General features: G+C 53.4%; 5 non-coding genes across 5 annotated transcripts; 2 read left to right on the plus strand and 3 right to left on the minus strand.

The window, feature by feature from the left end:
• Window positions 1–285: 285 nt before the first annotated feature.
• TRNAK-CUU lies at window positions 286–357 on the minus strand. Its single transcript has one exon. It is a non-coding gene; the product is annotated as a tRNA-Lys (tRNA).
• Window positions 358–5,423: 5,066 nt separating this feature from the next.
• TRNAK-CUU lies at window positions 5,424–5,496 on the minus strand. The gene has a single exon. It is a non-coding gene; the product is annotated as a tRNA-Lys (tRNA).
• Window positions 5,497–8,791: 3,295 nt separating this feature from the next.
• On the plus strand, window positions 8,792–8,864 carry TRNAK-CUU. The gene has a single exon. It is a non-coding gene; the product is annotated as a tRNA-Lys (tRNA).
• Window positions 8,865–12,576: 3,712 nt separating this feature from the next.
• On the minus strand, window positions 12,577–12,648 carry TRNAP-UGG. The gene has a single exon. It is a non-coding gene; the product is annotated as a tRNA-Pro (tRNA).
• Window positions 12,649–13,517: 869 nt separating this feature from the next.
• TRNAK-CUU lies at window positions 13,518–13,590 on the plus strand. The gene has a single exon. It is a non-coding gene; the product is annotated as a tRNA-Lys (tRNA).
• The last annotated feature ends 6,216 nt before the right edge of the window (window positions 13,591–19,806 follow it).

The following is a 19,806-nucleotide window of genomic DNA, read 5'->3' on the forward strand; positions in this document are numbered from 1 at the left end:
GGAATGACTCCCTAGAGCTATGCTATTCCTGCTGTGCCTCCAGGGAGGAAAAACACACCAAAACCTCCTAATGCAAATGCAACTCAGGTCCACAATCTGTGTGGAAAGGACTAGGCTTAGACCTTTCCTGAGTAACTCTAGTATCTCACTTTCTCCCTGCATGAGGCTGTGAGTCTTCCAGAAGTTGCGGATCCAGCCCAGGGGTGTGGTCTTTGGGTCCGCCAGAATCAGGCCCTGAAATCTGAGTTATGCTAACCGCTTGCACCGAGGCTTGTAAAAGCTTCACGCCCAGCGTGGGGCTCGAACCCACGACCCTGAGATTAAGGGTCTCAGCTCTACCGACTGAGCTAGCCGGGCACACCAGTCCTACCCCCCAGGGAAGGGAAGGGGAAGCGGTGGGGGCAAAAGCCCACCCCCACCCCCCCGACGACCAGTACTGTCTCCAACATGATTCCTTTGCCTGAAACTGAGAACCGGGCAGCAGCCCCGGTGGCTGTGCAGCGGTTTGGCGACGCCTGCAGCCCAGGGGTGTGATCCTGGAGACCTGGGATGGAGTCCCACATAGGGCTCCCTGTGTGGAGCCTGCTTCTCCCTCTGCCTGTGTCTCTGCCTCTCTCTGTGTCTATGGATAAATAAATAAAATCTTTAAAACAAACAAACAAACTGAGAACCTCAGGATTGAAAGCAGCGAGGCGGGGGGTGGGGGGGGTGGGGGGGGGTAACGACCGCCTGGTCCGAAATTCATGGGGAGAAAGGGAGGCACACTGACCCAGAGGGTCAGAAAGAAGGAGGCCCAGGGGCTCCGCAGCACTGGGCAGCACTGGGCAGCAGCTTCCTGGGTGGCCCCGAGGCCCGGAGACTCCACCGTCCCTGGGATCCCATCCCACTGGGACGGGATCCAGCAGAGGCCAGCGGTGCTTAAGCGCCCTCTTCCTCTTCCCTCCCAGCTCCGGGTTGGGAACCCAGGCGGCCCCCTCCCCGGCTCCCCTCTCCTCCCGTGGCACACAGCAGGCGAGCGCCCTCTTGCAGCCTGGGAGGACAGGGGCACGGGGGTCAAGGTCCTGGCGAGGCCAACGCGGAGCCTTCTGCGTGGCGTGGAGGGCAGCAGTGCCCCCGGGCCCCCCAGAGCTCTCGCCCACACCCCGAGGAGTCTCACTTTCAAACCCCCAGTCTCCTCCCCCGGTTCCCCCCCCCCTCCACCCCACACCTTGGGGCGGCATCGGGGCGTGAAGCGGGAGACCCAGAGGACCCCCTAGCGCCCCGGGGGACTGCAGAAGGTCAAGTCAGGGCCACCTTCTTCCTTTCTGGTTGGTTTCCAGAACGACCACCTGCCCAGGAAGGAGGGCGGCGCTTGGAGGCCCCCACGGATGGCACCGCCGGCGAGGGGTGCTGGCCAGTGCCCAGCGCCGGGACAGACACTGCGACTTCGGGGGACCCAGAGCCACATGGGGGCTTTGGGGACAGAGCCCAGAGGAGGACGGGCTTGGCCAAGGACAGGAGGCCCGGGACTGCCCCATTCCCTTCCTCCTCCCCTCTGTTAGCGGAAGAGATACGCCCTGGGCTGGTGGGGGAGCTGGTGAGTGGGGAGGGCGGGGCCGCCCTAGTCTCGACTTTGAGGCCCCTGGGGAGCTCCCACGTGGTCCTGGAGGTGCCCCCAGCTCGACGGCCCAAGTTCCTGAGCCTGGTGACAGGCGCTCTGGGGGAAGCTGACTCCTGGGACTCTGGGACCGGCAGTGTGGAACTTCACCCTTGGTGGTGGTGGGGGGTGGGTAAGTGAGCTGAGTCCTCCAGCCTTGGGATGGGCATCTGGGACACTGCTGCCCCTGAGTGAGGGGGAGGCAAGTGGACAGAATCAAGAGCACAGGTGTAGTCAGTTTGGCTTGTTGGTCTAGGGATATGATTCTCACTCTGGGAGCGAGAGGTCCCAGGTTCAAATCCTGGAAGAGCCCTCTCTCTAATACTTTTTCTTCTCAGGGTAGCTTGTTACCTGCAAAGGGGACCAAGGTCCACCCAAGGCCAGGTAGGAACTAGGACCCATAGACTCATAGTTATACCTGACAGTGAGTAAAAGACCTTCCAGTCTGCAGAGCTGGCCTGGACCTTCACTTGTCCTCTGCTTAGACTGTCCCAGCGTCCCTGACTCCCCATCCCTACCATCATCCCTGCCCTCTGGCATGGGGCATGGGGCAAGGGATGGAGCAAAGACAGATGGTATGTCTGCTTTCCCAGTGTTCTGGGGTGGAGGGAAGCTGCAGCGCACAGGGTGCCCAGCCCTAGGAGCATCTCCAGGGGTCTTAAAACAAGTTCCAGAGTTGGCATCCCCAACTCCAGATATGAGGGCATACTCCTCCCTGGCCAAGCCTGTCTCACCCACGAGGGGATATTGAGTCCATATGCCAGATGGGTGAGGGAAATAAGTTAGAGCCACCAAAGACCACCAACCAAAGGGACTTTTTTTTGGCCTAAGCATTTTTTAAAAAAGACTTTATTTATGGGCAGCTCGGGTGGCCCAGCGGTTTAGCGCCACCTTTGGTCCAGGGTGTGATCCTGGGGACTTGGGATCGAGTCCTGTGTCGGGCTGCTGGCATGGAGCTTGCTTCTCCCTCTGCCTGTGTCTCTGCTCCTCTCTCTTTGTCTCTCATGAATAAATAAAGTCTTTATATATATTATATATTTTTTTATTTATTCATGAGAGAGAGAGAAAGAGAGAGAGAGAGAATGACAGGCAGAGGGAGAAGCAGGCTCCTCGCAGGGAGCCTGATGCGGGACTCAATTCCGGGACCCCAGGATCACGCCCTGAACCGAAGGCAGACACTCAACCGCTGAGCCACCCAGGCATCCTGTATGTTTTTCTTGTTTTAGATGTGAGAGGTACTGAATTCAATCCTAAGAGGCCTCCTTTGCTGAAGTAGGCAGTGTGGGGCCTAGTCGTGGTGTCTTTTCAGATCACGAGGGAGGGATACCTCCAGCAGGCCTGGGATCTTGACACCTCAGATTGGGGAAGGCTAAAAGGTTGGCCTGGGTCAAGGTGTTACTCAGACATTGACAGGATCCTCAGGTGAGACTGGGCTCAGGGTGCAGCCACTTCCAAAACAACCACCCCCAAACCTCTGCCCAAGGAACCACCAGCATGAGCTCACTGTGATGCCAGCTACTTCTGTTCCTAAAGCGCTCAACCTCTATACTCAAGGTGATGCTTTTGGCTTTGTTCTGTGGTTTCCAATCTGTGTCTGGAGGCACCTTTAGAGTATTTTAAAATTCCCAGGGATATTTTTTTTTAATTTTTATTTATTTATGATAGTCACAGAGAGAGAGAGAGAGAGAGAGAGAGAGGCAGAGACACAGGCAGAGGGAGAAGCAGGCTCCATGCACCGGGAGCCTGATGTGGGATTCGATCCCGGGTCTCCAGGATCGCGCCCTGGGCCAAAGACAAGCGCCAAACCGCTGCGCCACCCAGGGATCCCCCCAGGGACATTTTAAAGTTTCAAGAGAAATAGCAATACTCAGTATCCATCAGACACATATTCTGTGAACTACTAGCTCAAGGCAGTTGGATTTCAATGTCTGTCGATTGCTATGTTTTTGCAAAGCTGGGTTTTTCCGCAGTATCCGTGCAAGCAGTGCAAAAAAATCAATGTGAAATAGGATCCGACAATAGCACTATGCAAACTGATTCTAAGGCTGGAGAGGCAGTACAGGCCCTACCTGGGCACATATCACAGTAAAATATAATTGTTATTTAGAAAGAATATTGGGGTGCCTGGCTGGCTCAATCAATAGAGCATCTGACTCTTGATCCTGGAGTTGTGAGTTTGAGCCCCACATTGGATGCAGAGATTACTTAAGCAAAAATTTTTTAAATTAAAAAGAATATAAAATTACCTTTTTTTCCCTGAAAAAAATTTAATGTACAGGGTTGAATGGTGTTCTCCTAATTCACGGCCACTCAGAACCTCAGAAGGTAGGGTGTTTTTTTTTTTTTTTAATTTTTAAAATTTATTTATTCATGAGAGACACAGAGAGGGGCAGAGACATGGGCAGAGGGAGAAGCAGGCTCCCTGCTGGGGAGGGGGAGCCTGATGCTGGACTCAATCCCAGGACCCTGGGATCATGACCTGAGCCAAAGGCAGATGCTCAACCACAGAGCCACCGGCCACAGAGCCAAAGGCCCCAGAAGGTAGGGTCTTTGCACGCAGAATTAGTGAAGGTGAGGTCATCCTCAAACAAGGTGGGCCCCGCCCTAATAATTGGTGTCTTTATAAAAAGATTATGTGATTATGTGAAACACAGAGGCTGATGGAAGGAAGAAAGCTGTATGGGACTGGAGTGATGGGTCCTTAAGCCAAAGATGGCCCTGGCCACGGAAGCTGGAAGAGGCAAGGAAGGGTTCTTCCCTAGAGCCTTTAGACAGAGTAGAAAAGGTGGCCAGCTGGCACCTTGACTTTAGACTTTGGTTTCCAGAAGTGTGAGAAAATATATTTATGTTGATTTTAAGTCACTCAGATTGGGGTCACTTGCTATGGCAGCCATGCAAAACTACAGAGGTACTGAGTCGGCAAGACTTTTTTTTCCAAAAAGTGACTACGTTGTATGGGTCTACCTAGTAAACCAAGCTTTCTTTTATGCTAAGGACATAAGGAAAGATTCCTGAGACTAAAGGTGCCCCGAAGGGAGACATGTGGGGCCTTCTGACAGGAGGGGACCGGTTCCTCCAGTTGGGGACCTGGAATTCCAGGAGCCCAGGGGAGGGGTGAATCAGCTTGCGATGTCTCTTCTAGAGGAGCCTCGGTTCCCACCAACACAGAGAAAACCCAGTCCTGTCGGACACTGAGCTGGGACTCTAACAGTATAAACCATTGCAAAAGAACAGAAAATCATCTGATGGGAAACCTATACCCTCCTTCTCCCTCTCCCCCAAATTGGAAAACAAAACTCCTTGCCTCCATTTCCCTTTCACCCAGGAGAGTGGAGCCAAGTTGAGATGCCATCCAAATGCAAGGCCACTGACCTCCAGGCTGGGGTGGGGTTGGGGGGAATTCTGAGTAGTCTCTCCTCAGGCACAGGGTGGGGATGGGGGGCTCTGTTTGGGAGCCTCTCCTGGGAGCCCCATCCAGGACCTAGAGAGTGGAGCACCCTCCCATCACCCCCAACACACGCACACTTCACACTTCGAGCTCTGGGACTGAATCCTGTTCCCCAGTCAAACTTGGGGTGCAGTGACTAATCTACAAGATGATAGTCTTCTCCCGCCAGACTGGGGAACCCAAATATTTACATTGCTTCACTCAACCACCCAGAAGGTGTGATGCATAAGTCCCCCTGGAAGCATCTGCCACTGGCCTAGATTGTGAAAAGCCTATGGAAATGATAATACTTCCCTCGCATTCCGATATCTTAAGGCCTCTTTATCCATCAAAACCAAACGCCCAACGTGGGGCTCGAACCCACGACCCTGAGATTAAGAGTCTCATGCTCTACCGACTGAGCTAGCCGGGCAAAGACGAGAAGCGTCCCTACCTCCCTGGTACTCTAAGTATCAAAGGCAAGTGCTGCAAAAAGAGCTGAGGTTGCAACCTGCCTGGGGGCGGGTGACGCAGGCCTGACTGCCGCCTGCGCCAGGGCAGTGGAAGGCAGCGCACCAGGGCGTGGGAACGCGAGGCGGTTAACCCGGACCAGTAGGGAACTAGAAATAAGTAGAAGTAGACTCTCCCCGAGGGCGGCTCGTTGGTCTAGGGGTATGATTCTCGCTTAGGGTGCGAGAGGTCCTGGGCTCAAATCCTAGACAAGCCCTAACTTTTTCCTTCTCGCAAACTCTCCTGGGGCCCCGTGCAAGTTCGGGAAGCAGCCCAGGGCCTCCTGCAGGAACTAAATCGGCCGGATGTGCCACTGCCCGCTCAGCTCAGCCCGCTACCCCGCTTGGAAGGGCCAGAGTTTGGCCCGAGTTTCTGAATCGCTGAGGCCCGGATTTGAGCTCCACGTTGAGTTGAGGGAGCCGAGGCCTGCAGAAAGACCTCCAGGAGCAGCCGGATCACAGCCGACCGCACAGCCCGAGCCCGCCCCCCCCCCCCCCCGCCGCCGCCCCGCACACCCCCTGCAGCCCCTGCGCTCCCAGGTGGTTTTCCCCGCCTGGCCGCCAGGCGGGCGCTGAGCCGGTCCGGCTGGGCTCGGGCCCGCGACCCTCTCCCACGGGAGTGGCCGGGGGCCCAGGCGGGGGAGCCCCCCTGCTACGATCGGGGGCGAGCCAGACTCTGGCTGCCTCCTGAGGGCATGACCAGGGCGGGTTCAGGGAGCCCCCGGGACACCCAACACACACACCCTTCCCCGCCGTCCCCCTGCAGAAGGGGACAAGTCAGGCCACGGGGCAGGGCCAGCTCGAAATGGACACTTTGACTTCAACCCCAGGTTGTCACCTCTCCTTGCCCCTCCTGTGACCTGAACGAACAAAAACTGCTGGTCCATTTCAGCCTGTGGCCCAGTGGCCAGCTCACACCGGGTCGCTCTGCTTTAATGTCTAAAGTCGCCCCAACCTTCTCCTTGTCAATGGGGTGCCCCACTTCCCCCCAGTCAGGGGTGACAGCAGAGGCCTGATGGGGAGCCTGAACTCAAATTCCTGCCCAGCAAACAGGAGGCCCCACCTTGTGTGATCTGCTCCTGCCCCCCTCCAAACGGAAAGGAGAGTCCTCTTCTCCCCCCACAGTGGGGCACTGTCAGGAGTCCTCTAGGTCAAAAGAGGTAAATAAGAGCCAGAGTTTCAAAGCATAAAACCGAAAATGTCCAAGATGCAACTGAAAATCACTGGTCATAGTAAGAACCAGGAAAATCTCAACTTGAAGGAGGAAAGGTGATTGAAAGACAAAGATTCTGGAGCTGTCTGAAAAGGAGGGGACAGGTGGGAAAGCCGCTGTCCTAAAAATGTTTGAAAGAGCTTTAAAGAACCTGCTGGAAACAAACGTAAAAATTGAAAGTCTCAGAGATATAGAAGATATAAAGAGAAACCACATGGAAAACTTAGAGCTGAGGAATGCAAGAACTGAAATGGAAAGCCTAATGGCTGGACGACAAACACGTGGACGGAAGGGAAGAAAGAATCAGTGAATGTGAAGGTAGAACGACAAAAATGACCCAACCTGAAAGAAACGGAAAATAGACTTGGGAGGAAAGGAAGGAAGAGAAAGAGAAAGGAAGGAGGGAAGGAAGAAAGGAAGAAAGGAAGGTGCCTCAAGGATTTGTGGGACTTTAATAAAATATCTAATGTCGGAAAAAAACAATTTTTTAAAAAATCTAATGTCGGAGTCGCTAGAGACCCAAAAGGACAGGTCTAAATGTATTGGAAGAAATAGTAGTAGAAATTTATTTGTATATTTTTAATGATTATTCTTAAGTAGCCTCCATGCCCAACACAGGGCTTAAACTTATAATCCTGAGATCCAGAGTCACATGCTCTACCGACTGAGCCAACCAGGTACCCCTGTTTAAATATTTTTAAAAAAACAGACTTTATTTTCAATAAGAAAGTTTTTTTTAAACATTTGATTTATTTATTCATGAGAGACACAGAGAAGCAGGCTCCATGCTGGGAGCCTGATGTGGGACTCCATCCCAGATCGAGGATCATACCCTGAGCTAAAGGCAGATGCTCACCTGCTGAGCCACAGAGACGTCCTCGGACTTCATTTTTTAGAGCAATTTTAGGTTCACAGCGACACTAAGCAGACACTGCATTCTCAAAATCTGTCTGCCCCCGCACATGCACAGCCTGCTTCATCTCTGTGCATTTTTAAAACCCACCTTCCTCCACTTTTTAAATTTTAAAGCACATATAATATTGCCTCGCTTGTAAAAGCTTTGCACTTTTGCGGGGTGTGGGGAGGGTGGGGGCAAATATCTCTACAAATGAAGTCCTTTTGTTTTAAAATACCCCCAGGAGAAAAAATAAAAATAAATAAAATACCCCCAGGGCCATGCACACACCCCTGGGCTGTGTCCAGATTCCCTGAGACATCCTCACTCCTCCCTGCATCTGTATTCAGGAGGCGGCCGGCGCCCACCCCACAGTCAGTGGAGTCTGAAATTTCAGTGGATCCTGAGCAGATTCACTGAGGCCAACCATCCCCAGAGTTCGGGGTAGGGGAGGGCGGTGATCTGCTGGGTCCTGCCTGTTTTCCTGAGGTTCCTCCTTGCTCTAGAGAGCCAGGCCAGGACCAGGGGTGCAGTGGGGGCTGCTCCAACCCAAAGCCACCTGCATGGGGCCTGCTTCTCCCTGCCTGTGTCTCTGCCTTTCTCTGTGAGTCTCTCATTAATAAATAAATAAAATATTTTTAAAAAATAAAATTATAAATAAAATCAAATTGATTTTAGATAATTCCAAGAAAGTGTATTGGAGTTTTCATGCGACCAAGTGGAATCTGGTGGGTCCAACAATGATTATAAGTACACAGGTTTGCTTGATTACATAAGGGAGGATGGGTCCCGCTGCACTTCGCCATCCCCATGTTGCACGTCCTGGGTGGCGGGGCAGCTGGCCAGGATCCGCTCTGCGTCCTGTCCGCCCTGCAGTGTCCCAGGCCGGCCGCGGAGCCCGCCTGTCTGGGGGTCAGGGTGACGCCTCCGCCTCCGCCTCCGCCCACTGGGGCCCGGCTTCCCACTGAGCAGTTCCGACAGGCAGGGTGCTGGGAGGGGACTCCAGAGGTGGTTGCGGCCCCACTGTCCCCAGGACCTGATCTGCCCGGCCATTTGGTTGCGGAAGCCAATCAAATTCTGAGACTCAGCCAGCTGGAGCCTGGCTGCATCCGCCCGGCTAGCTCAGTCGGTAGAGCATGAGACTCTTAATCTCAGGGTCGTGGGTTCGAGCCCCACGTTGGGCGTCCTTTTAAACCAGGAACCACTCAAACCTCTGGGACGTCTGAGCAATTCCTGGCATGTTTGGTTTAGGCACAACCTCTTAAACTCAGCAACAGCGCAGGGGGTGGGGAGGAGCAGCCTATTGGGCGTCCTTTTAAACCAGGAACCACTCAAACCTCTGGGACGTCTGAGCAATTCCTGGCATGTTTGGTTTAGGCACAACCTCTTAAACTCAGCAACAGCGCAGGGGGTGGGGAGGAGCAGCCTATTGGGCGTCCTTTTAAACCAGGAACCACTCAAACCTCTGGGACGTCTGAGCAATTCCTGGCATGTTTGGTTTAGGCACAACCTCTTAAACTCAGCAACAGCGCAGGGGGTGGGGAGGAGCAGCCTATTGGGCGTCCTTTTAAACCAGGAACCACTCAAACCTCTGGGACGTCTGAGCAATTCCTGGCATGTTTGGTTTAGGCACAACCTCTTAAACTCAGCAACAGCGCAGGGGGTGGGGAGGAGCAGCCTATCACCCCATACCTTGCCAAAGCCACCAGAGGTGATGAATCCTCCCTCCCTTACACTGGGTTCTCCAGCCTCCGTATACCTAAACTTCCTCTTTGAGCTAAGTAACCTTAGAAAAGGATCTGGACCTAGCTATGTGAGAAAAGCCACCCACCCCAGTCTTCTCTTGGGTTCAGTCAAGGGAAGGAGCCGCTATTATTATCTCACAGAGAAAGGACATCACTGCAGGATCCCACATGCACAGTCGTGAAAAGCTCAACTTTTACTAAATTGTCCCTTTGGGGGTGAGGGTGCACCTGGGATTCCAGGGCATGATCATCACTCAATGGAAGGACGCCCCTCAGGACAGAGGGCACCAGACCACTATGAGTAGGTGAGGGTGACAACCCGGGTGGGCGTGACCCTGTGTCCTGGGGAATGCAACACCACCACTGCCAAACGCTCTCAAAAGGAGGGTTTGTCTAGGATTTGACCCTGAGACCTCCTGCACCCTAATCCAAAATCATACCCCTAGACCACCGAGCCACCCCTCTTGGCTCTGGCCTCCCTGGTTGGGGCCCGTCCCCTTTCCTGGGAGCGTTGGGGAAGGATTTGATTCAGGTCTCTATGGACAAGAGGAGAATGGTGAGAGGGGATGGTCAGCATTGCCACACACTAACACCCCAAGTCAGCAAGTCCCCAGTCCGGATTTTGGGGTGGCTGCTCTGCTGCTCTTCTCTCGCCTGTGGAAAACTGAGACCGTCAGCTTGTGAAAGCTCCCCCAGGTCCTCCTTCTGTCATCAGGTTAAGGGCTGGGCTGTGGAATGAAGCTGAGAACAGGGTTTGGACACCCCCCCACACACACTGCCCAGGACAAGATCATACCCTCTCCCATAGGACCCCACCCCTCCCGAGCCATACACTGGAGGGACCCACTGCTCTGACCTGAGTGTCACCCCACTTCTGCCGAGGAATCTGCCTCCTGGACTCCAAGATGCACATCCCAGCACAGGCACAGTCAGAAGGGACCCTAAGGGATGATGGCCGTTTAAATGTGAAAAAGGACATTTAAAAATTTGGGTAGCGGGCAGCCCAGGTGGCCCAGCGGTTTAGCTCCGCCTTCGGCTGGGGTCGTGATCCTGGAGACCTGGGATGGAGTCCCACGTCAGGCTCCATGCGTGAAGCCTGCTTCTCTCTCTGCCTGTGTCTCTGCCTCTCTCTCTCTATAAATAAATAAATAAAATCTAAATAAAAAAATAAAAATTTGGGTAGCCCTCAAGGGAGACACCCTGCCTTGCCACTATCCATCACTGGGGTCAAGGTGCCTCCTTGTCCACTGAGCACACCTGGCCTTGGGGTCCAGACCTGATCCAGCCCCTGGGGTTCAGCTGGGATCTGGGTCTGTTGCAGTCGGTCGGCCAGGCCCCCTGCTCAGCGGGGAGTCTGCTTCTCCCTCTGCCTCTGCTCCTCTCCCTGCTCACTCTCTCTCTCCCTTTAAAATAAATCAATAAAAATTAAAGATTTATTTATTTATTCATGAGAGAGAGAGAGAGAGAGAGAGAGGCAGAGACACAGGCAGAGGGAGAAGCAGGCTCCATGCAGGGATTCGTGCCCGGGACTCAATCCCGGGACTCCAGGATCTCCCCTGGGGCCAAAGGCAGGCGCTAAACTGCTGAGCCACCCAGGGATCCCTAAAATCAATAAAATCTTAAAAAAAAAAAAAAAGCTAAATCCAGCGCTGGGTGTCCAGATTGGGGCATACCCTGAAGGAGAGATGTTATTAATTCAGAAAAGGATTTTTGGAGAGGAACTAACCTGCTGGTGGAAGCGGAAGTGGTTCCCTTTTAAGGGATGAGAGTTTTGTTTTTTTTTTTTTTTAATTTATTTATGATAGTCACAGAGAGAGAGAAAGAGGCAGAGACACAAGCAGGCTCCATGCACCGGGAGCCTGACGTGGGATTTGATCCCGAGTCTCCAGGATCGCGCCCTGGGCCAAAGGCAGGCGCCAAACCACTGCGCCACCCAGGGATCCCAAGGGATGAGAGTCTTAAAACGTTTTCATCACAGGAGAAGAAGGTGCTGGCCAGGGAGCTTAATTACCTCAATTGCCTCTCACCCCCCCCCCCCTCACATCCCAGTGGGCCCCAGGTCCTGCGCAGACCTGCTCCCCTCAGAGACTCCAGAATCAGGAGGCATCAAAGGGGCACCCAGCATCACCACCCTGGGGCTTAAGTAAGGAAACCAGGGGCTGTTTAGGTGAAAAAGGAGGCCCACCTGTCTGCACCTGTGCCATAACCCCCAGGACGGGCTTCACTCAGGGACTGAGATAAGGAAGCTCTTCCCGGACTACAGGCCCCTGAAATTTCCACCAAAGCCTCGGGCCCTGCCTGTATTAGCCTTTTATTTTCTATACTCTGATACTTTGAAAATGGGGCCTTGCTGACGCTGGAGAGATTTTCCCTCCCAGGGTTGCCCAATTCCTAGAGACAGCAGATCCTCCTAAACGGGGCATTTTTAAGTGCAAACCAAACATTGCGGAGTCCACAGCCCCCAACCACCTCTCAGCTGGGCGTCACTATCCACCTGCCAGGGTCACCCCCAGGCCAGGAAACACAAGCAGGGACAGCAGTAGGTCCCGGAGGCGCTGAAGTCGTTCAGACGGGCAGGTCCCAACCTGCTCGCTCAGCCTCACCTGTCTCTCCTCTGAAACCGCAAGAAAAGCTCTCCCCGACATTTTCTGTGAACTTCCTCGGCTTCCGTCGCAATACCAGGTGCCTCCCCTGTGCCCCGCCCACCTCACACCCCGCACCCCCACCCCGGGGGCCAGGCGCACCCCTCTGCTTCGGAGCTGTAACAAACCATCCTCTCCACGGCTGCTGAGCTCCCCACACCCGAAGAGCATAAAACCTCCCGAAACACTGCCCCCCCCCGCCCCCGTGGCTGGGGCACCTGTGGGACCCCGACTCTAGGCCTGGCCCCTCCCCATGCTGAATTTCCACTGTGGTTTCCTTCTTTGTCTGTGGGAGGCCCTTCCGTTAGCCCCGCGTTTGCAAGCATGACCTTTCACACCCCAAAGCAAAAACAAACAAACAAAAAAAACCGCCCAGAAGTTGGGGCACCCCCTGACGCTGGCTTACCTGGTGGTCGCCCGCACCCACACGGGCCAGATCTCCTGCTCTGGGGGCAGACCCACGTGTGGGGGACCAAGTTTGCTCCGGTCCCGGACCTCCCCAAAAAAGTGGGCTCGTCCGGGATTTGAACCCAGGACATCTCGCACCCAAAGCGAGAATCATACTCCTAGACCAACGAGCCGCCCCAGCGCTGCAGGGGGACGGGTGTCGGTGGAGACCTGTGCCCCCGGCTCCGCGCTCCGCTCCCAGGAGCCCTGGCCTCCCGATCCCTCGGGAACTGTGTGTGTGTGTGTATGGGGGTGGGGGATGTAGGGGTGCGCAGCGCAGCCGGGACCTGCCGGGAGGGAGAGCGGCGGCCGGCGGGCCCAGGCCCTCACAGCGCCCCGCGCCCCCAGACGAGAGGCCCTCCCGCGGGGGGAGCCTGGTGGCCCGGGTGACACGGGGGTGTCTCATGGTCGATCCCACGCAACGTGGGACCCAACTCCCAGGACCCTGAGACGAGGCTCTGCTGCCTCCCCCGCGGCCAGCGCGGCCCAGCCCCCCTCATCTCGCGGAAGGACCCCGGGGCTCCCGTCCTCGATCGGGACCCCCTGACCTGGCCTTGGCCCCCCAAGTCCCTCGCAACGGTGGCACCCCGATGCAGGGGTCAGAACTAGGGTCGGGGTTCACTTCTGCCCAAACGCTCCCAGCTCTCCCTCTGGCGCTAAGCGGGGGCCCCCCCCCCCGCGGAGGAGGGTCCCCCCGGCGTGGCCCCGCGCGCGGGCCGGCATCCTACCGGTTTGCGTCTCGTCCCCTCGGAAGGGAGGGGTGCTCCGGGCGCGGAAGCCGGCCGGTCTCCCCTACGCGACGCCGCTCGCGTGCCTCGAGGCCACCTCCAGGCCGACGGGACGGGGCGGGGCGGCAAACAGTGGCCCCTTGCTCCCTGCTGAAAGGACCCCGAATCCGGCAATCCAGTCCCGGGGGTAGCGCGCAGGACCAAGCCCGTCCCCACGACCGCCGGCAACACCCCTAGTGCCCTAGTCACCCGCGGAGCGGGGCTGCCACCCGCCCGCCCGGCTAGCTCAGTCGGTAGAGCATGAGACTCTTAATCTCAGGGTCGTGGGTTCGAGCCCCACGTTGGGCGCAGCTTTTGTCCGGAACGAGAAACAAGGGATTGGATCTGTACTGATTAAAACCCTCGGAAAGCGGAATCTGTTGCTGGTCCCGGGGAGCCAGCCAGCTTTCGATCTCCCCAAGGCAAGGCGACTTGCTTTCCACATTGCTATTTTATATATATATATATGTTTTGTCATTTTGAAAAGTTGAAATTTATTCAAAAGTTCCAGATGCAGTACACGCAGAGGTCGGGAGCCTCTCCGAAGAGTCCCCATACTAGGAACTTAAAGTTGTCAAGATCTGAGCTTGGGCTAATCCGGCCAACCTAAGAATATCACCCAAGGCAGGACTCCAACCCAGTACTTAAGAGGTTAAGTCCCAGCTCTAGGGACTGAAGGAGAGAGCTACAGAAGACGACCTGAAGTGGATTTTCAGCTAAAGGTGGAACTTTCTTAACTCTGGCCCGGAGGGGGGACCTAGTGGGGCCCCATTTATCTCGGGGGTGCTCTCCCTCCCCCACCCTTGCCTCCTCCAATAAAGTGCCCCCACCCACCCCCAACCCACCACACAGGCTTCCCTCCCTGGCCTGTTCAGCCCTGTGCCATCTCTCCCCTTTCTAAAATACAAAGAAAATGAGTATGGTGGGATACTCTAAGTGCAGGTTAGACTGTCCGCTCCGGAAGAAGCAAGCAGAGAGGGAAGTGTGGGTTCCTTTCTGTGGAAGGGTAGGAGAGCCTGAAGGCTTAGCCACCCGGATCCTGAGGCTCCACATCCGTGAGTCAGGGTGTCAGGTCCTCTGGGTAATCTGGGTTTCCAGGGGTCCAGTCCTCCAGGTGCATGTGTGGCTCTAGCATCCAGCCTCTCTAGGTCCTGGCTCCACGCCAAAAAAACCCACGCTTTCAGGGGTGGGAGTGGGCTAGGGACTGAGGAGGCACCTGGCAGGTACCTCTTGGTATCTGGGCCGGGGCTCCCTACCCATCCAAGAGACTGTACTTGGGGCCCCTGGGTGGGCCCACTCACTTAAGCAACTGATTCTTGGTTTCAGCTCAAATCCTGATTTCAGGGTTAGGATATTGAGCCCTGCATGGGGCTCCGTGTGTCTCTGGCTGAGGGCAGAATCCACTTGGGACTCTCTCTGCCCCTTCTCCTGCACCATGTACTCTCTCTTTGTCTCTCAAATAAATTAAAAAAAAATTAATAGACCTGGCCCTGCTTCCTGATGATGTTCATGGCTGTCAATACCAGTGTGTAGGGGCCATGCCAGGTCATAGATTTTTTTTTTTAAAGATTTTATTTATTTATTCATGAGAGACACAGAGAGAGAGGCAGAGGGAGAAGCAGGCTCCATGCAGGGAACCTGACGTGGGACTCAATCCCGGGTCTCCAGGATCACACCCTGGACCAAAGGCAGGCGCTAACCCACTGAGCCACCCAGGGATCCCTTAAATAAAATCTTTAAGGAAATAAAAAAGTAAATGTTAACTGCATGTAAAAAATACCTTATGGCAACATCTGGACTCGAGAGTTTGACCAAACATTTGGGGACCATAGCCTGCCCAAGTTGACAGAAGTTAACCATTGTGGGGTCTTACCAAGTGCTAGGCTTCTTTCTTAATAAGAGGGGATGCAAGGTACACGAGCTTACCTTATACCTTGGATATGTCAGAGTACCTGCCGGACCAGAGAACAGTCACTCCCAAGCTTCTCAAAGATGCTGGGGCCTCCCCTCCACTGCACAGGTGTTATTTCCTCGGTAAAGGCATTTCCTCCAGGCTCTGCCAAGACACAGTCAGCAGTGGGCATTTGCTCTGATGATGTAGGACCGCTCCAGCTTGCCTGTGTCTCCGTCCCTCTGATTCCTTTCTCCACAGATTGCTGTGGCCAGATTTCTGGCAATTCTCCTTCAGCTCATGAAGCCGTGCCGACTCTGTATCATAACCAGCTTGAGGGACCCTTGCCAGGGGGTTAAGGCCTGTGTCAAGGAAGAGTCCCGTGCAGATCATCTTTCCTTTTCCCAGCTTTTTATTCTCCCCACCCTGATTCAGGACGGGTTACTGCTGACACGACATCCAGGTGCTACAGCTTCCGGTGTAGTTGCCCCCCTTCCAAGCAGTACCAGTACTTTCTCAGGTGAGATGGAACCTCAGTTCTGGGCCGGGTGGCCTGGAGAAGTAGAAGCATGTCCTGAAGACATGACACATTGTCTCATAAAGTGTCTGTCTCACCTGAGGTTCATTCCAGCCTTCAGGCAAGGAGGGTGGAGGCCTCGGTCACATGTGCAGGCCCAGACACTTCCTGCTTCTCCACACATCTTCCCACCCAGCCCCATTCCAAATCTCTGGGTCCCGCTTCTTCCCTCCCAGCCCCTGACATTGGCAGGATAGATTTGCCGAGGGTGACAATTCCACTTTTTCTCAACATTTGGTATTTCTACACTGAGGATCCAAGCCTGGTCTTCAGCTTTGTTGGCCTTTCAGCTGCAGCACATGTGGGATGCTTTCCGCACTGCCGAAATGCTTTGAATTGGTGATTAGTCAATGTGAGCATGTCATTCTTTCATTTCAGTGCATGAAAGATGCGTTAAAGATGCTCAACAACAACCTAACCAAGACCCATCCTCTGAAAACTATAAAACACTGATGAAAGAAACTGAAAATGACACAAAGAAATGGAAAGGTAGTCCATGCTAATGATTGGAAGGACAAATATCGTTAAAATGTCTGTACTGCCCAAAGCAATCTACACATTTAATGCAACCTCTATCAAAATACCAACAGCATTTTTTTCACAGAACTAGAACAAACAATTCTAAAATATGTATGAAGCCAATGCTCTGAAGAACCAGAGCAATCTTTTTTTTTTTAAGATTTATTTATTCATTTAGAGAGTGCACAAGTGGGGAGGGGGGGCAGAGGGAGAGAGAGAATCCCAAGCGGACCCCATGATCAGCGCGGAGCCCGATGGTGGCTTGACCTGAACCAAAATCAACAGTCAGATGCTTAACAGACTCAGCCACCCCGGCACCCCTAGCCAGACAATCCTGAAAAAGAAGAGCAAAGCTGGAAGCATCATGATTCCAGACTTTAATTATATTACAAAACAATATGGTACTGGCACAAAAACAGACACATAGATCAGTGGAACAGAATAGAAAACCCAGTTAAAATATTCAAGTAATCTCTACCACCAAGGTGGGGTTCAAGATCAAGAGTTGCATGCTCTTCTGACTGAGCCAGCCAGGTGTCCCAAATAAACCTACAATTATATGATCAATTAATCTTTCATAAAGCAGGAAAGAATATCCAATGGAAAACAGACCGTCTCTTTGACAAATGGTGCTGGTAAAACTGGTCAGCTACACGCAAAAGAATGAAATTGTGGACCACTTTCCTACACCATACACAAAAATAAATTCAAAGTGGATTACAGACCTAAGTGTGAGATATGAAACCATCAAAATCCTAGAGGAGAACATAGGCAGTAATTTCTTTGACATCAGCCGTAGCAACATCTTTCTAGATGTCTCCAGAAGCAAGGGAAACAAAAGCAAAAATAAATTATTGAGACTACATCAAAACAAAAAACGAAAAACAAAAACTTCTGCACAGTGAAGAAAGCAATAAACCCATGGAATGGAAGATGTTGGCAAATGACATGTTTGATAAAGGGTTAGTATCCAAAATATATTAAGAACTTAAAAAACTCAACACCCCCCAAAATAAAGAATCTACTTTAAAAATGAGCAGAGGGAACCCGGCTGGCTCAGTCAGTGGAACATGTGACTCTTGATCTCAGGGTTGTGAGTTCGAGACCCACGTTGGGTAATGGCTTAAAAATTCAAAAAAAATTTTTTTTAAGGTTTTTATTTATTTATTCATAAGAGACACACAGAGAGAGAGGCAGAGACACAGGCAGAGGGAGAAGCAGCCTGACATAGGACTTGATCCCAGGTCCCCAGGATCATGCCCCGGGCTGATGGCAGGCACCAAACCATTGAGCCATATGGGGATTCCCCCCAAAATAAAAGGTTTTAAAAACCCTTTTTTAAAAAATGTTTTTAAAACTCTATGCCTGGGTGGTTCAGTCAGTTAAGTGTCTGCCTTTGGCTCAGGTCATGATCCCAGGGTCCTGGGATGGAGCCCCAAGTCCACTCTCTGCTCAGTGGGAGAGTCCACTTCTCCCCTTCTCTCTATCCCTTACCCCTGCTTGTGCTTGCTCACTCTCTCATTTTCATAAATAAATAAATAAATAAATTTTAAAAGCTTTTTTTAAAATTTTTATTTATTCATGAGAGACACACACAGAGAGAAGGAGGCAGAGATACAGGCAGAGGGAGAAGCAGGCTCCATGCAGGGAGCCCGACGTGGGACCCGGTCCTGGGTCTCCAGGATCACACCCCAGGCTGCAGGCGGTGCTAAACCACTGCACCACCAGGGCTGCCCTAAAAGTTTTTTTAAAAAAATAAAAATAGATAGAAGGCGGGACGTCTGGGTGGCTCAGTGGTTGAGCATCTGCCTTCAGCCCACAGTGTGATCCTGGAGTCCCGGGATCGAGTCCCGTCGGGCTCCCTGCATGGAGCCTGCTTCTCTCACTGCCTATGTCTCTGCCTCTCTCTCTGTGTCTCTCATGAATAAATAAATAAAATCTTTAACAAAATAGGTAGAAGGCATGAACAGGCATTTCTCCAAAGACGACCTCCAGACGGCCAACAGACACGAGAAAAGATGCTCATCATCCCTCATCATCAGGGAAATGCAAATCAACACTATAGTGTGATATCCTCTCACACCTGTCAGAACGGCTAAAATCAGCAACACAAGAAACAACAGGTGTTGACGAGGAGGAGGAGGAAAAGGAACCCTCGTGCACTGTTGGTGGGGATGCAAACTGGTGCTACCACTCTGGAGAATAGTGCCGAGGCTCCTCAAAAAGTCAAAAACGAAATTGCCTTATGATCCAGCAAATTGCACTGCTGAGTATTACCCAAAGAATACAAGAACACTAATTCAAAGGGATACATGCACCCGGATGCTTATAGCAGTGTTACTGACCACCGCCAAATTATGGAAGCAGCCCAAGTCTCCGTCGATTGATGAGGATAGAGAAGACGCAGCACGTGTGTATATGTAACAAAATATTACTCAGCCATGAAAAAAGGAATGAGATCTTGCCATTTGCAACAACATGGATGGAGCTAGAGAGTATAATGCTAATGCTAATGCTAAGATAAGTCCCTTAAAGAAAGACAAATACCATGTGAGTTCCCTCATGTGGAATTTAAGAAAACAAGCAAAGGGAAAGGATAGGAGAGAGACAAATCAAGAAACAGGCTCTTAACTATAGATAATAAACTGGTGGTTCCTGGAGAATGTGTGTGTGTGTGTGTGTGTGTGTGTGTGTGTGTTGAAATAGTTGATGGCGATTAAGGAGTGCGCTTGCTGTGATGGGCACCAGGTGATATATGGAAATGTTGAATCATTATATGGTACACCTGAAACTAGTATGCCATTATATGTTAACTAAGTGGAATGAAAATTAAAACTTAAGAAAACAAAAAAAAGATACTTGGCAGCAGCCCCATCATCCCACGGTCCTCAGCAGACCTTTCCCGCTGCGTCTCTGGGGCGCTCATTTCCTAACGGGGCGTTGAACCCCGCGGTACAGCAGCGCTTCTCAAGAGTCCCCAGCACGCGCGGAGGGGGGCCTCGGGAGGCGCCAGCCAGTCACTCAGCTTCACGCTCTCACGCTGAGGGTCTGGCTCCAACGGTTGCGGGACCACCCGGCCAGGAGCAAGCCCCAGGCGGGACGGGCCAGGAGGCGCGTGGCTGGAGGCGGGGGGCGGGACAGCGCGCCCCGCCGCCCCCCGCCCCCCCCCCCCCCCGCTCGCGCTCCCATCTCCCCGCGGCCAGGCACCTGCTAGGCGGGACAGCGCGCCCCCCATCCCTCCCGTCCCCCGCCCCCGCCCCAGCACCCCGCTCGCGTTCAGATCTCCCCGCCGCCAGGCACCTGCTAGGCGCTACCGGGTGAGACCCGCTCTGCCCGCGCCGGCCTCGCTGCCGGGGTCACAGACCGAAACCTGGAAGGAGAGGAAGGGCTCCTCCTCCCTATTTTCTGCGCCGCACCACCCCCCCCCCCCAGGCCCAGCAGCAGCAGTTCACTCCATCTGAACCCAGTTGGTCCTTCCCAACACCCACAGGCACTCCTCGCACGGCGACTCCCCGGCCAGCTGCCTGCTGACCGTCCC

The sequence above is a fragment of the Vulpes lagopus genome, chromosome 3, assembly GCF_018345385.1.
Source record: "Vulpes lagopus strain Blue_001 chromosome 3, ASM1834538v1, whole genome shotgun sequence".
In the NCBI taxonomy this organism is placed as follows: domain Eukaryota; kingdom Metazoa; phylum Chordata; class Mammalia; order Carnivora; family Canidae; genus Vulpes; species Vulpes lagopus.